This window comes from Pseudophryne corroboree, chromosome 1, assembly GCF_028390025.1.
Source record: "Pseudophryne corroboree isolate aPseCor3 chromosome 1, aPseCor3.hap2, whole genome shotgun sequence".
Lineage (NCBI taxonomy): Eukaryota > Metazoa > Chordata > Amphibia > Anura > Myobatrachidae > Pseudophryne > Pseudophryne corroboree.
In genome coordinates this window covers 820898139-820911371 of record NC_086444.1, presented here as the reverse complement: position 1 = coordinate 820911371, position 13233 = coordinate 820898139, and the positions used below count along the sequence as shown (strand labels likewise).

The 13233-nt window shown below is 46.6% G+C and overlaps 1 protein-coding gene and 1 long non-coding RNA gene across 3 annotated transcripts in view; one reads left to right on the top strand and one right to left on the bottom strand.

Annotated features, from left to right (window-relative positions):
- DNAH6 (dynein axonemal heavy chain 6) overlaps nt 1-13233 on the top strand; it is a 679574-nt gene that overhangs the window by 116742 nt on the left and 549599 nt on the right. The gene's annotated exons all lie outside the window — the stretch shown is intronic.
- The window catches only part of LOC134911276 (uncharacterized), a 69923-nt gene that overhangs the window by 19184 nt on the left and 37506 nt on the right, over nt 1-13233 (bottom strand). The window lies entirely within an intron of this gene.

Below are 13233 nucleotides of genomic sequence, written 5' to 3'. Positions count from 1 at the left end.
GGCCTAATTTAGAGTTGTGTGCTAAGCCAATGTTTTTGTATTTGAGCAATTATCATCAGACTGCATATGCGCATATATATATATATATATATATATATATATTCACATAAACTTTAACCACGACAGGAGGCAAAGTATAGCGGACAGCACACCATTCAGCAGTAAAAATGTCCTATTAATCCATCAAAAAGTTAAAATTCATGATATATTGTGGCCAAAACATTGGGCATATCAAAAATAGTTTCCACAAACTGCAGTCATAAACATGGGATACAATATAATCACCCATCCATATGTTTCTGTATTGTCAGAATCATTGTCAGAGTCGACGGAACCTTTTCGGTGCAGCATGCACCTTCAACCTGGACTGCCTAACTGCATAATGCCAATGTGGGACATATATACCAAACAAAACACATAAAACAAATACAGAACACGTGTTAACATTTAAACAATGAAAAAATGGATACAACATATATGGAGTTCCGTTGCCACATAGAAAACCTGGACAGCTTGAGACCTGCATGCCTATATTATTTCTTAAACTTCCAGATTAGATCCACACCAGAAGATGGATCAGGTTGGTTTTGTTCAGCTCTTACAATGGCCCCCATCACCATAGAGACGCGGACCGCCGCCACGTCACTTCCGGCCACGTCATCCAATGACCAGAAGTAACGCGATCCGCCAGCCATGCCAACCAGCATGGTATTACATCGCTTATCTAAGATATACAGAGGGGCATGTATTTGACACCAATCAATGCGTCTTTTTGCCAACCACTATCACAGTCTTAACCAGACTGATTTCTTAACAACAGCAGCGCATTGCAGGCTTATTAAGTCAATGTAAATGCAAGCAAATCAACTGAAGCTGCTTTCTATTGGCAACAGGATTGCACACAAACATAACACATATACTGTAGATACATAAAATAAAGTATATATATAAATATTAATAACACTCGTTCAGATAGATACTGATTAAGAAGATCTCCAGGTTAATGAGACAATAAATCTCAAATGTTCCTCCTCAATATTTGAGACCTAAAAAACACAAACAGGAAAGTGAATTTCTCTTACGTCTTAGAGGATACTGGGGTCCACATTAGTACCATTGGGTATAGACGGGTCCACTAGGAGCCTTGGGCACTTTAAGAAATTAATAGTGTGGGCTGGCTCCTCCCTCTATGCCCCTCCTACCAGACTCAGTTTAGAAAATGTGGCCAGAGGAGCTGGTCACGCTTAGGGAAGCTCCTGAAGAGTTTTCTGCATTTGTTTTGTTTGTTATTTTCAGGCACTGCTGGGTGGCACCAGCATGCTTGCTTCGTGGGACTTAGGGGGGAGAACGGCCCAACTTCCTAAAGAGTTAATGGTCCCGTTTCTCCGCTGACAGGACACTGAGCTCCTGATGTAGTCATTCGCAAGCCCCACAACAGCGAGCGTAACCTCCCGCAGCATGCCGCCACCCCTAACAGAGCCAGAAGAAAGAAGAGAGATGAGTAGAACGCCGGCGTCCCGGTTAGCGGTTCACCGGCGGTAATGGCGGCACAAGGCTAGGAGCGCAGCGCTGACAACACTGCGGCTCTAGTCTTCAGTGACATGCTTAGGTGTGTATCTGCGGTGAGGGGCGAGCTGAAGTCACAAACACTACCCACACTGGCGCTATCGCTTACAGGGGTTTTAACCCACTGTTAAGCACATGAAATATCTCAAGCCAGTATAAAAAACCGGGAAGACCGTGCGCCATAAAGAGTGCGGGGTTTCACTATCAGCGGATCCAGCAGCTCACCAGCGCCATTTTCCCTCTGCAGATCTCACTGAACAGTCTCACAGGGACGCACAGCTGCTCCTTCAAGACTCCAGTTTACCTTAGCGGTACCAGAGGGTTATAGCAAAAAGGGGGAGCAATAATGGTATACTAAGCCCCTATTAAGGGTACTTAGTTTGCCACCCTGCTAAGTCTTTTATTGGCCATAGGGGCGCGTTGTGGCTGGCTCCATCATACTCTGTGTCTCCCTAGACGGCTCTGGGTGGTTTAACTGTGTTATACCTTCTTCTCTACTGTGTGGCTGTGTTTTTACGTGTTGCCATGACAAAAGAGTGTGTGTCCTGCACTGCAGAGTGCTTCTCGTCCCAGGGGGATCTATACAGTGTACACAAGATAGTACACCTTCTCAGGCTAGTGGGTCGGAGCCTGTGTGGTTAGATTCACTGAAAGGGATGATCTCAAACATTTCTCATAAATTGTCCCAAACTCAGAAAGAGACGCAATACTTAAGACAGTCTATGAATGACCTGATGAATAGAGATTCAGTGCCCATACCAGCATCTCAGACCCCTGCCATTTGTCCACAAAAACGTACGCTGGCACAAATCCTGCAGGCTGATACCGATGATGGTGACACTGATGCAGATGACGGTGATGTGGATTTAGGTGGGCGGATGCAGCTCTATCACAGGGAATACAGGCCCTAATAGAGGCTATTAGGGAGGTCTTGCACATTCCTGATACAGTGATAGAGGCCACTGAGGAATCTCAATATAAAAAAGAAATCCTTTGCTTCCTTCTTTGCATCTAAAGAGTTAAATTCGATATTTGAAGAAACTTGTCTCACTCCTGACAAGAAGTTTCAGATCCCTAAACGGTTAATAGCAACTTTCCCTTTTCCGCAGGATGATAGGGAAAAGTGGGAAGTCCCGCCAATTGTTGATGCCTCAATTTCTAGGTTGTCCCGTAAGATAATCTTACCGGTCCTAGGTGCAGCCTCCTTAAAGGACACGTCTGACCGCAAGATTGAGACCTCTCTCAAATCTCTGTACATGGCTGTGGGGGTGGCCCAGAAACCCACTATAGCTTGCTCTTTGAGCTCTAGGGCCATTTCCAAATGGTCAGGTACTCTAATTGAGGACTTAGATTTCTTACATAGGCGGGAGATAGTTTTACTCCTACAACATGTACCGGCCTCGGCTAATTTTATGGTCGAAGCCCTAAAAGAAACTGGCTTACTCCATGCACTCTCCACGGCCTTGGCTGTGTCGGCGCTTCAGGGCTTATGGCTACGTCAGTCAAATGTGGATACAGATTCCAGAAAGGGAGTGGAAAGCCTACCATTCAAAGGTGACGCCCTGTTTGGAGATGAACTGGATGCGTGGATATCCAAGGCTACGGCGGGTAAGTCTACATACCTCCCGTCTGCAGCACCCCCAGCTAGGAAAACCTACTCTGCTCCAATTCTGCAGTCCTTTCGGACAGCAAAGTTCAAATGTTAATCCAAGGGTTCTTCTGCTTCCTTCAAAGGTAAAAGAGGCAAACCCAGAAAACCTGCTCCTGCAGGTTCACAGGAACAGACCTCCGGCTCTGCTTCCTCAAAGCCTTCGGCATGACGGTGGACCGCACTGGCTGGAAGACAGGCAGGTGGGTGCCCGCTTGAGATATTTCAGTCACATATGGGCAACATCAGGCCTAGATACCAGGGTCAAAGCTCTTATCACCCAGGGCTACAGACCTGGAGTTTCAGGAACTCCCACCTCACAGATTCTTCAAATAAGGCTTACCAGCTTCTCCAGAAGCAAGTCTAACTCTACAGGTAGCCATACAAAAACTGGTACAGACTCAGGTCATTGTTCCAGATCCACCTCACCTACAGAACAAAGGTTACTATTTCAACCTGTTTGTGGTTCCGAAACCAGACGGTTCGGTAAGGCCCATTTTAAACCTCAAATCCCTGAACCCATACTTATGGGTATTCAAATTCAAGATGGAGTCTCTGAGAGCTGTGATCTTAGGTCTGGAGGAAGGGGAATTCTTGTTGTCTCTGGACATAAAGGATGCATATCTTCACATCCCGATCTGACCATCTCACCAGGCTTATCTACAGTTTGCATTACAGGACTGTCACTACCAGTTCCAGGCCCTGCCATTTGGCCTCTCAACGGCACCACGGGTATTCACAAAGGTCATGGCAGAGATGATGTTCCTCCTACGCAAACGGTAAGTGAACATAATTCCGTACCTGACGACCTGCTGATAAAAGCATCATCCAGGGAGAAGCTGCTGGACAGTATTGCAATTTCGACTCAACTGCTCCAGGAATATGAGTGGATTCCTAATCTACCAAAATCTCACCTGGACCCGATGAGAAAACTTCCATTTCTGGGCATGATACTGGACACGGAAGCAATGAGAGTTTTCCTTCCATTGGAAAAGGCATTGGTAATTCAGTTGATGGTGCTGGAGGTTTTACAACCTCCCTGGATATCGGTGCACTTGCGCATTCGTCTTCTGGGGAAGATGGTAGCGGCTTACAGAAGGTTTCACGCAAGGCCCTTCCAACTGGATCTGTTGGACAAATGGTCCAGATCGCATCTACACATGCACCAGAGGATACGTCTGTCGCCAAGAGCCAGGATTTCTCTGCTGGCTTCAGACTCCTCACCTCACAGAAGGCCAAAGGTTTGGGATTCAAAATTGGATTTTTCTAACCAAAGACGCAAGCCTCCGAGGTTGGGGTGCAGTCACCAGGGGGAACACTTCCAAGGAAGAGGGACAAGTCAGGAAGCAACTCTTCCAATCAACATTCTGGAACTAAGTGCTGTATACAATCAGAGCCGGATTAAGGCCCCGGGAGGCCTGGGGTACTAAATTGCAGGGGGCCCCCATGGACTAAAAAAACTAATAAAAAAAAAATATATATATTTTTTTTAATTATTATTATTTTTTTATTAGTTTTTTAGTCCACTGAAGGAGGAGGGATATATATATATATATATATATATATATATATATATAATTTATCTAAGAATCCCTCCTTCAGTTCAGCGTGCCGGCGCGCCAATGACTGAGCCGCAGGCTTGCTGAGCCGGACAGCAATTGGACAGCTGAGCCGTCGCTCAGCTGCCCTGACTACAGCTGTTAGAGCACCCTACTTAGAGCTGTAGTCAGCGCAGCTGAGCGACGGCTCAGTTGTCCAATTGCTGTCCGGCTCAGCAAGCCTGCGGCTCCGTCATTAGTGCGCCGCATGCAGGGCCGTTTCCTAACAATTTGGCTCCCAGTGCGAGATTTCAAAATGCGCCCCCCCCCCCCCTTGCTATAAAAAAATTTTGCGAGCCCCCCCCCCATATAGCCAGAAAAAGAAAAAGCATGTGCGCGCGCTCCCGACAAGGGTGTGTGGCCTGATTAAAATGGGCGTGGTCTCATTAAAGTGGGCGTGGCCTCGTCTGATATCATCACACCCACCACAGGGGGGAAAAATAAAAATAAAAAAAGTCCCCTTTTTACACATTACACCAGGCAAGTGTCCCCATATTACACAGTACGCAGGCAGGTGTTCCCATTTTACACAGTACGGTAGGCAGATATCCCCATTTTACACAGTACGGTAGGCAGATATCCCCATTTTACACAGTACGCAGGCAGGTGTCCCCATTTTACACAGTACGCAGGCAGGTGTCCCCATTTTACACAGTACGCAGGCAGGTGTCCCCATTTTACACAGTACGCAGGCAGGTGTCCCCATTTTACACAGTACGCAGGCAGGTGTCCCCATTTTACACAGTGCGGCAGGTATCCCCATTTTACACAGTGCGGCAGGTATCCCCATTTTACACAGTGCGGCAGGTATCCCGATTTTACACAGTGCGGAAGGTGCCCCCATTTTACACAGTGCGGAAGGTATCCTCATTTTACATAGTGCGGCAGGTGTCCCCATTTTACACCGTACGCAGGCAGGTGTCCCCATTTTACACAGTGCGGCAGGTATCCCCATTTTACACAGTGCCGCAGGTGCCCCCATTTTACACAGTGCGGCAGGTGCCCCCATTTTACACAGTGCGGCAGGTGTCCCCATTTTACACCGTACGCAGGCAGGTGTCCCCATTTTACACAGTGCGGCAGGTATCCCCATTTTACACAGTGCGGCAGGTATCCCCATTTTACACAGTGCGGAAGGTATCCCCATTTTACACAGTGCGGCAGGTGCCCCCATTTTACACAGTGCGGAAGGTATCCTCATTTTACATAGTGCGGCAGGTGCCCCCATTTTACACAGTGCGGAAGGTATCCTCATTTTACATAGTGCGGCAGGCAGGTGTCAAGTGGGGGGGAGGAAGGGAGGAAGAGAGAGAGAGGGAAAAAAATACTTACATCTTCCCGCTCTTCGGGTCCCGCCGACTCACGTCCCTCGCGCCGGCCGCCTCCTCCTTCGATGCTTATCTCCTCTCCTCCCTCTCTCTCCCCCCGAGCGCTCCTGCTCGGGGGGCGGGGCTTCGCGGAATGACGCGTTTGCGTCGTGACGTCACGACGCAAACGCGTCATTCCGCGAAGCCCCGCCCCCCGAGCAGGAGCGCTCGGGGGGAGAGAGAGGGAGGAGATAAGTAGTCACAAAGTGAGCCGCTCGCCGCTAAACGGCACTGGCCGCACGCTGTACTGAAGGGGGAAGAGGGACAGGGCAGCGGGGAGCCGGGGCTCGTGAGCGCTGCACCGCAGATCTGATTGAAGAAAGATCCGATCTGTGGTGTGGCAGGGGGCCCTGGGTACGTATCCCTGGGACCCCCCCCTTAATCCGGCTCTGTATACAACACCCATCTTCAGGCTTCACATCTACTTCAAGATCATGCCATTCAGATTCAGTCGGACAATGTGACGGCGGTGACGTACATAAACCGACAAGGGGGAACGAAGAGCAGAGCAGCGATGTCAGAAGTAACAAGGATTCTCCTCTGGATGGAAAGACACGCAATAGCGTTGTCTGCATTCTTCATTCTGGGAGCGGACTTTCTCAGCAGACACGATCTCCATCCAGGAGAGTGGGCCCTTCACCCAGATGTTTTCGGGTCCTTGACAAGTCGGTGGGGACTTCCACAGATCAACATGTTGGCCTCTCATCTCCCCATGAAACTCCAGCGGTATTGTTCCAGGTCGAGAGACCCACAGGCAGTGACGGTAGACGCTCTGGTGACTCCGTGGGTCTATCAGATGGTGTACGTGTTTCCACCACTTCCACTGATCCCAAGGATTCTCAAAAGAATAAAAAGGGAAAAGGTTCAAGCAATTCTCATTGCTCCAGATTGGCCAAGAAGGGCTTGGTACACGGACCTACTGGAGATGCTCCTGGAGGATCCGTGGCCTCTACCTCTTTGGGAGGACCTTCTACAACAAGGGCCTTTCGTCTATCAAGACTTACCGCGTCTACGTTTGACGGCATGGAAGTTGAGCACCAAATTCTAGCCCGGAAAGGCATTCCGGAAAGGGTTATTCCTACCTTGATCCAGGCCAGGAAGGGGGTATCATCTAAACATTACCAACGGATTTGGAGAAAATATATTTCTTGTTGTGAACTCAGGAAATTTCGTCTGGGACGTTTTCTGTTCTTTCTGCAGTCAGCTGTGGATGCGGGCCTACGCCTGTGCTCCTTAAAAGTCCAGATTTCGGCCTTGTCCATTTTCTTCCTGAAACAATTGGCTTCTCTCCCTGAGGTTCAGACGTCCTTAAAGGGTTTCTGCACATTCAACCACCCTTTGTACCTCCCACGGCACCTTGGGATCTCAACGTGGTGTTTCAGTTCCTGCAACCTGAATGGTTTGAGCCTTTACAAGATGTTGACGTCAAGTTTCATATGTGGAAGACCGTCACACTGTTGGCCTTGCCTTCTGCAAGACGTGTATCGGAATTAGGGGCGTTGTCTCACAAGAGCCCCAATTTGGTTTTTCATGAGGATCGAGCTGAACTCAGAACTCGTCAGCCATTTCTTCCTAAGGTGGTGTCTGCGTTTCATATCTACCAACCTATTGTGGTTCCGGTGGTTACCGACACCTCTGCTATTTCAAAGTCCTTGGATGTTGTGAGGGCTTTGAAGATCTATGTGAAGCGGACAGCTCGTCACAGAATATGGGACTTGCTGTTTGTTCTCTATGATCCCAATAAAATTGGGTGTCCTGCTTCAAAGCAGACAATTGCATGCTGGATCAGGCTTACTATCCAGCATGCTTACTCTACGGAAGGTTTGCCGGTTCCTAACTCTGTTCATGGCCACTCTACTCGGTCGGTGGGTTTTTCCTGGGCAGCTGCCTGGGGTATCTCAGCTTTACAGCTCTGCCGGGCAGCTTGGTCAGGTTTAAACATGTTTGCTACGTTCTACAAGTTCGATACTTTGGCCTCTGAGGACCTTCAGTTTGGTCAATCCGTTCTGCAGGATCCTCAGCACTCTCCCACCTGGTTTGGGAGCTTTGGTACATCCCCATGGTACTAATGTGGACCCCAGTATCCTCTAAGATAAAAAAAGGATTTTAATTACCTACCGGTAAATCCTTTTCTTGCAGTCCGTAGAGGATACTGGGCGCCCACCCAGTGCTTCGTTTTTTCCTGCACTGTTACTTACGTAAAGTATTGTTATTGGTTCAGCCATTGTTGTTCCTGTACAACTTTGGTTAGCATGGCTTTCCTCTTGTTTGGTGTGTGCTGGTTCGGAATCTCACCACTGTTCTGTTAAATCCTTCTCTCAAGGTATGTCCGTCTCCTCGGGCACAGTTTATAGACTGAGTCTGTTAGGAGGGGCACAGAGGGAGGAGCCAGCCCACACTATTAATTTCTTAAAGTGCCCAAGGCTCCTAGTGGACCCGTCTATACCCCATGGTACTAATGTGGACCCCAGTATCCTCTACGGACTACGAGAAAAGGATTTACCGGTAGGTAATTAAAATCCTATTATCTTCAACATGGGTAACATTATCATCCAACATGTAAGTTTTTACAAAAAAGGGGTCAAACTAAATTCTTCATTTAAACCCACAGGTGTCAATGATTGTAGCTTGTAGATCCATTGACACTCCCCTTTGCATCAGTAATTTATGGCGATCACCACCTCTTTGTAGAGGCGGTATGTGGTCCACAGGCATAAAGCAAAAGTCTCGGATGTTATGACCAGTAGAATGGAAATATCTGGCTACTGGGGCTGTTGTAGCATCTACTCCTGATTTTATCTTCTTTAATGAGGATCTATGCATGGCAATGCGTTCTTTCAGCATTTTGATGGTTTTACCCAGATAGATTTTCCGGCAGGGGCATAGTATTACTTAGATAACGACTTTGGTCTCACAATTGAGACAATGTCAGATAGGATATTGTAATCCAGTACCAGGATGTGTAAAAGTGCTTCCTGTTATTATATGTGAGCAATAGGTACAGCCAGAACATTTGAAGGCTCCCTTTTGTAATCTTAACCAGTTCTGATTGGAGTTCGTCACAGGGCTAATGTCCGAATAGGTGATTCTTTTAAATTTCGACTGCGTTTGTAACAAAACAAGGGTAGTTGTTCACAATCGGGACCCACATTTGGGTCAGATTGTAAGATATGCCAATGTTCACGAATATCCGTTCTTAACACCTCAGATGTTATTGAGAACGTACTACAAAACACTGTGTTTGAAGTGTCAGAAATTTTTGCTTTAGTTGTCAATAGATCCTCACGATTCAATTCCAGACATTTCCGAAGACCTCTTTTTGACTGTAGCCTCATTGGATGAATTTGTCACCCATGGTTTTCAGAGCCAAAGGCAGTTGTTCCTTATCAGAGGTAATGCGTGTTACTCTCACTAGTTGTGAATAGGGAAGGCCTCTGTTGAGCAGTTGGGGATGAAAACTTGAAGATAAGAGTAGTATATTTTTATCGGTCTCCTTCCTAAAGACACTAGTTGTTATAATCCCATCATATACTGTAACGGTAACATTTAAGTAGTTAGCAAAAGTGGAACTGCTATTAAATGTGAATCTAATGAGCCCGGCAAATTATTCAAATAGTACACAAACTCAAACAAACGATCCACTCCTCCAGTCCAAATCATAAAAAGGTTGTCTATATATCACTGGTAAAAGGCGATATAGCTAGAAAAAGTATTGTTACTCATGATATATCTTTTCATAACAATACATATATAGATTAGCATATGATGGGGCCATATTAGACCCCATCGCGGTCCCCTTTGTTTGTAAATAAAACCTGTTGTTAAAGAGGAAATAGTTCTTATGCAAAATCACCTCTATCAATAGAATGAGGTAATCAACCGGAGTACCTGTATAATGTGGACTGTTCGTAATGGTTTCTCTTATGGCCACCCACAATATTGATATATAAACTACCAACATCTAAAGTCACCAATAGACAACTGGGAGGTAACTCACCAAGTGTTCCCAATTTGTTCAAAAAGTCAGTGGTGTCCCTAATGAAATAGGGTGTTGTTTGTACCGCTGGCTGCAAATAGAAATCAACGTATTGTGAAAGGGTTTGTCCCAAAGAGCTCCTTGAAGAAATAATTGGCCTTCCAGGTGGGGAGACCAATGATTTGTAAACTTTAGTGGGTATATAAAACAAGTGGATTTTGGGAAAATCCTGAATCAAAAATTTTACAGTCTGTTCATCAAGCCATCCATTAACAAAACCTAGCTGAATGATAGCATCAATTTCTCTTTTATAACCCTGTGTAGGGTCAAATTTCAGCAATTTATAGGTTTTGGAATCGTTTAGCTGTCTCATCGCCTCCTCAACATAGTCAAAATGATTTAGGATCATCACCCCACCGCCTTTATCGGCAGGGCGAATGATGATCTGTTTGTTATCATGTAGCGATCTGACAGCCAAACACTCCTCCTTGGTGATACTAGAGCGACTGCGTTGCAACCCATCATGGTGAGGCATAACATCACACTTCACTAGCCTAGAAAAAAATTATATCGAGGCATTATTGTTTTGAGGATCAAGAGTACTGTGTGATTTAAAGAAGACACATGACATTTTCTTCTTGCCAGTCCCTTGTTTATTGAAATAATCAAGGAGACGGAGTTGTCTCTGGAATTTAAAAAATTCTACCTCAAAAGAAATCGTTTTTTGTCTGAAAGTCTGCACAAAAGAGAGACCTATGGACAATACATATATATATATATATATACAAAAAGTCCCTGGAAGGCGTCTGTCTGTCCTTTCTGTCCTCTGGAAGGATTTTGATGCAGTTATCACAATTTCGTCAATTTTGTCAAGGAAGGTTTAGGTGTATGAAACATTAATCTATGACAAAAGGGAGTGCAGTTGCTATGGGCCCTGCAGCACCTCCGGTGCCTGCCTCTCCCCTGCATGCAGCTCACCACAGGGGACAGTGATGACAGTGAGAGAATGAAGTGGCTATTGCCATGGCTGAACCATGCAACATCTTGATGATCACAGGCAGCTGCGCACTTCCACTCCTGGTTACTCCCACTATGTAACTATAGCGCCAGGGCTACACTGGGTACTGCTGGGGACAACATCTAGTGTGGGACAGTGAGTGGTGTGTTATATCAGGACCCCAGAAGTCATCTCTCCTGTGAACTGCTTCTTAGACACAGGTAGACTTCAGCCTGTGACTAGGAAGCAGTTTGCTGCAGGTATCATCAGCGCTGCAGGCCCCCTATCAGACTGATCAGCAGCAGTTCCCCTGACCCTCCTCCCAGTCATCGAAGGCTTTAGTCTGCAACTTTGCATTGGGGAGGAAAGCATCACATCTCATCCTTGACTTATGTCTCCACCCCATCTCTCGTAATGCTCCTCCTTCACCTGCTTCCATGAGTAATCAGAAATATATGTGTATTTCCCATGAGTGCCTTTGCACCCTGCCTCCCCAAGTGTGCCTCTTACCCTTTCCCCATATGTAAATCTGCCCTGTCTCACCAAGCATGCCTCTGACCCCTTTCCCTGTGAGTGCCTCTGCCTCCTACCTCCCCATGTGCACCTATAATTTCCCCTACCCATATATACCTCTGCCTCTTGCCTCACCAAGCATACCTTTATCCCCCTCCTCATGAGTGCCTCTGACCTCCCCCAAGCATTTCTCTGAACCCCCCCGATGTGTACCACTGACCTCTTTCTCCCCATGTGTTCCTCTGAACCCCTTCCTCTTCATATGTTCTTCTGACTCCCTCTCCACATGTGTTCCTCGACACCCTCTCTCCCTATCTGTAGCTGTGCATCAGTCACGATCCCTATTGTGCCTTTGCCCCTCCCCAAGGCTGGTGGCTGCTAATCATAAGTAACATGGATGAAAGGAGACAAGTTTGTGTTCAGAGCCACATACTGTTATTGAAACTAAAGATAGGAGGCAAGAACAATTTTTAAGTTCCAGCTACGCTCCTGCCTGTATCTCTACATAGTATAAAATAAAGTTCCCGGTATGGCATCTTTCTGTTTGTTCAGGCTAATCTCGAGAACCACTTGACATATTTTTATGAGGTTTTCATAATTATATAGAGCAGGCTTTTTCAACCAGTGTGCCGTGGCACACTGGTGTGCCGCGACCAGTTGCAAGGTGTGCCACAGAGCCAGAACCGCTTCCTGCACCTTCAGAGTGAACTGTTGGTTCGGGCTCTTCTTAGAGCAAGCTTTTCCATCCAGTGTGCCGTGGCAGACCAGTTGCAAGGTGTGCCGCGGAGCCAGAGCCGCTTCCTGCACCTTCAGAGTGAACTGTTGGCTCGGGCTCTTCTTAGAGGATCAGTTGTGATCGGTTCGTAACCTATGCCTTGAAGACGCGGTGGTGTGAAATCATAGGTCACAGCTGCCGTGTCTCACACCCAGCCAGCCCACCCACCTGCATACATATCATCCAGTTCCCGCCTACATTCACAGCTTTCCTTGCCCACCCATGCCCACACCTGCCCGACGCCCGCTGCTCAGTATTCGCAGCACTCCACTATGAACAACCCCCACCACTGAGGGACAAGGAGGAGAACAGCTGACTGGTAGGGGCTAATATTTGTTATTTTATTTCTCCTGTGTGGAGCAAGAGGATTTATGTGTGGAGAATGAGGATTTATGTGTGGAGAATAAGGATTTATGGATTTATGAGGGGAATAATGTGAATAATTCATGTGGGGAGCAATAGGATTTATGTGAGAGCAATGTGATAGATTTTTCTGCGTAGGCCAATGTACTGTATGTGTGGATTTTTTTTTTTACTGTGAGGGCCAATGTGTGTGTGTTTTTTTTCCTGTGGGGAACTGATGGTGTGCCTTGGCAATTTTAAAATATTGTTCGGTGTGCCGCGAGTAAAAAAAAAGTTGAAAATCACTGATATAGAGCATTTGTCTAGGAAGGTTTAGGTGTATGAAACATTAATCTATGACAAAAGGAAGCTGAGCAGTGATGATTTTAGTGAAGCAAGTCAGCTCCCATGCAAAGCTGCTGACAGGTCGTTCGTACATATATAAATTTAA